The sequence below is a fragment of the Balaenoptera borealis genome, assembly GCF_965194805.1.
Source record: "Balaenoptera borealis genome assembly, chromosome: 11".
NCBI classification, from domain to species: Eukaryota; Metazoa; Chordata; class Mammalia; order Artiodactyla; family Balaenopteridae; genus Balaenoptera; species Balaenoptera borealis.
Window position 1 is genome coordinate 72149521 of NC_138868.1, and position 3852 is coordinate 72153372.

Genomic DNA, 3852 nt, shown 5'->3' on the forward strand with positions numbered 1-3852 from the left:
TTGTCCTCTGTTTGCTCATCTCTCCTAGCAACTTGGATCAGCCAAGTGCCAGGTGATTTCCACCAAGTCATCCTTCAGATAGGCCTGCAAACAAAACCCCCCAACCCAGCCAGCCAGCTGGAACCCAACAATCAACCCCAAACTCACTCACCAACATCACACAAGGCAACAAGCTCAGAAAAATAAGTTTTGCTTGAAATGTTTTGATATAATTATTAAGAAAAGTGCAGAAAAAACGACCACCTCTCCGTTGACTGACTGAACAACACAGAAAATAAAGTCAGATTTTAACATTCTGGTTACTTTTAATATATTTAATAAACTCAGATTTTAACATTCTAGTTACCATACTGGCAGAGAACATATTTTCAATACATCAAAGACTCAGAAAGATTATCAATTATTATCTTAGTCTCTACTGACCTAATTGGTCAAAAGGACCTAATTTGGCAAGAAAAGTGGGAAGAGAAGGGGGAAGAGGAAAAGGAGAGAGACTGGAGGGTAATGAAAGCCCAGGGTTCTTTAGAAGTTCAGCAGCGTCCAGAGCTGGCCGACAGGATGGGAGTGTGAGGTAGATTGGGCTCTGGCGACCTCAGCAGGATCTAGTTCCCAGAGCCACTAGAGTGTCCAGTGCATGAAACCTCAGTTTGTGACACAGGAGTTAGCGGTGTCCAAGCATTCCAGGGTCTGGAAGGAAGAACAAACTTTGGAGAATTTGGTAAACACCACAGACCCAGCACGTCCAGCGGCAGCACAGGAGGCACTCTCACGCAAGACTAGTGACCTGCAAATACCCAAAGCTCTGAAATGTAAATATGACCAGTCTCAAAGGATCCCCACGCAGGAGCAGTGGGGTAGAAAGGCATCCCCTGGGCTTAGGGGACGGGGCCACAACCACAGCCAGAAGCCGTGGCGGGATGCTGGAGCCCAGGGCTGAGCGGGGCGGCGCTGTCCGGCGAGGGTGCCTCCACAGGCAGGGGCGGAGCCTCTGGGTCCTGATCTGTGTCTAACGAAAGCCTCCTCTTAGCCCTGGGGGGAGCAGCTGGCTCCTGAGGGCCCTGTTCCCAAGGACGACGACGAGGGCCACATCTTCCAGCTGGGTGGCGATCCGGGGCGGATGGACCTGGGGTCGGCGGCTGGGTCGGGCCGGGCTCGCCGGAGGTGCTGGTGGCCGCAGCCCCGAACTGGGCGGCAGAGCAAGAACCCCGGGCCGGCGAGGGGCGCCGGCACCCAGCACGCACAGGGACTCGGTGGCTGGTCCCAGCGCCCGCGGCTACAGCCCTACGGGGGCGCAGAGCGCGGCGGGGCAGGTGGTGCCTCTGGCCGAGAGCGGCTCCCAGGGACGCGCGGACCTCCCTCCAGGCGTTCAGGACCTGGCTGTCGGGCGCCGTGGGCTGCGTGTGGTCCACCACGGTCCGCTCCTGCCCGCGTTTCCACAGCTCGTAGCGCTCCGGTTGCAGGATGCGCACGAAGGCGTCCATGGAGAAGGCGACCCGGGCCTCCCCGCAGCTGCACTGCGAGGCCGCTTTGCCATAATCGATCCAGCGCGGGCAGGCGAAATTGATGGCTTCCGCGCAGTTGAAGCCATGGTTGAAGCCAGAGTGGTAGCCATAGGGAAAGGTCACGATGAACTCCCCAGCCTCCTGAGTGACCCGATCGAAGGGGATGCCGTTGTCCTTGAGGACCGTGGGCGAGATGAGAGCCACCTTGTGCCGCAGGAAGGCCTCACAGCCCCGCGCGCTGCCCGGGAAAAGCTGCCTGGCCAGGCGTTCCAGGCGCCGGCCGTGCTCCGGGGGCACCGCGTACCACGTCTTGGGCTCCCCGAAGTGCAGGTAGTTGATGCTGTAAAGGTCCATGTCCTCCGTGTGCCAGGCGAAGGCGGTCTTCCACATGCCGAAGTACAGGTAGGGGGTGTTGACGCCCTCGATGACCACTCCGCACTCCTGCTCCAGCAGGTCCTGAATGGTTCCCAGGTGTCCAAGGTTCCACTGCTCCGTGTTTTGATCGAATAAGGAGCCACTCACGTCCGCACCATATACTGGTGAATCATAGAGGCGTGTTTTCCAATATTTTCGCTCCAGGTCCTTAAAATCAAAGTGTGGTGGCGTCCGGTATTTTTCACTATTTGCTAAGTGGTGGTACTCACCCACGGTCATGGCTTTCTTCTTTTTGTGGTATTGAGTAAACACACCTGCCTGCCCAGAAGTCACCTGCTGGAGGGGAGCGGCTATTAAGATGTCATTGATATCATCATAGGTCTGTCTGGCTTTCCAGTCCTTGGGTGGAATGATCTTCGCCACGCCTGCTCGGTGTGCACCTTGGGATTCCATATAAGCAATGTATTTATCGAAATCATTAAACTCTTCTTTGGTTGGATGAAATACCATTATTCTACAACTTGGGTTCTGGGCCCAGTTGGACTTAGACTTCATAGCTTTCATTAATAAGCGGGAAACTCCCAAGTTCTGATGTATGTTCTGGGCAGGTGAGGATGCTGGAAAACACTACTTTTTCAAAAATGGGTTGGAGTATATCAGCAGGAGCCCGCAGTAGACTTTAATGCAATGAGTTGATAATATTTCTTAGGCTTGCTGATTCTCCAGGGGACTCCACGCTGGGCAGAAGCCTTGCTCAGGACTGATGCCGGCTGAGCCTGCAAGTCTGTGATGTCCTTGGTTGACACTTGGCTCTGTCCTCTTGAGATCTAGTGAATCACCCAGCCCTGGCTGGGTATCCCAAAGGCAGTGTCTTCAGGGCAGAATTGAAAGCAAAACCTAAAAAGAAAAAGAATAGAGACAGGTTGAAAACTGATGGTTGGAAATAGTTACAAGGGAACTACAAAGAAAACACCACCATGGACTTTAATTGCATATTCCAATAAAGGCGAAAATTTCATAAGTTTGACAATACAAGAAATGGTGTTGTTGTGAACAATGGAAATTCTTGTACTCTAGTAAGGAGAACGGAAATCATTACATTCACTTTGAAAACCTATTTGGACAGTATCCACTAAAATTGAACTTACCCATGTGCTATGATTCATGCCTAGGATATGTGTATGTCTGTGCAATGAAAGTCAAGTCCAAGAATGTTCAGAACAACGTGATTTCAGTAGCCAAACACTGGAAACAACTCAAATGCCAGTCAACATTAGAATGGATAAGTACATTGTAGTATATTCATACAATGGAATACAATACAGGAATGAGATCAACAAAAACTACATGAAAATAAAAGAATAATTCTATAAACATAATACTGAGCAAAATTATCCGGACTCAAAAGAATACCTATTCTATGCTTCCATTTAGATAAAGATAAAAAGGTACCTATAAGATGATGATATTTTTTGGTACCAACGTAATCTATGTTAGAAGTCAGAGTAGTGGTTACCTTTTTGAAAGAGAGAGGTTGTGAGTGGGGCTGTGAGGAAGTCTCTAGAATAATGTGAATATTCTGTTCTGAACCCAGGTACTGGTTACACAGCCATCAGAATGACTCATTGTCATAATTCTTCAAGTTATGATGATTTTCACAAATTTCTATGAAATCAATTTTTTACAATTTATTTAAATAAATTTAAAATTATAGTTTAGGGTGAAAAGCATTAAAACAGAATGATATCTTTCATTGTACCAAAAGGAAAAAGAAGGGTGATTGAAAATATATGAACTAAACATTCAATTGAAGAAACTATAAAATAGAATAAGAGAAAGAAGGGGTAGGAGTCAAAAAATAACAAAGAATAAAGACAAAATTAACGAAAGAAAACACATACAAGACAGAACACTGATGACCAAAAATATTCTTGGAAGAAATTAATGATAGCAATACACCATGGGCGTAACTGAG

The 3852-nt window shown here is 48.4% G+C and overlaps 1 pseudogene across 1 annotated transcript; it reads right to left on the minus strand.

The window, feature by feature from the left end:
* Positions 1–562: 562 nt before the first annotated feature.
* On the minus strand, positions 563–3563 carry LOC309605705 (lysine-specific demethylase 4D pseudogene; annotated as a pseudogene). The gene has a single exon. The product of its transcript is annotated as a lysine-specific demethylase 4D pseudogene (transcript).
* Between the last annotated feature and the right edge of the window lie 289 nt (positions 3564–3852).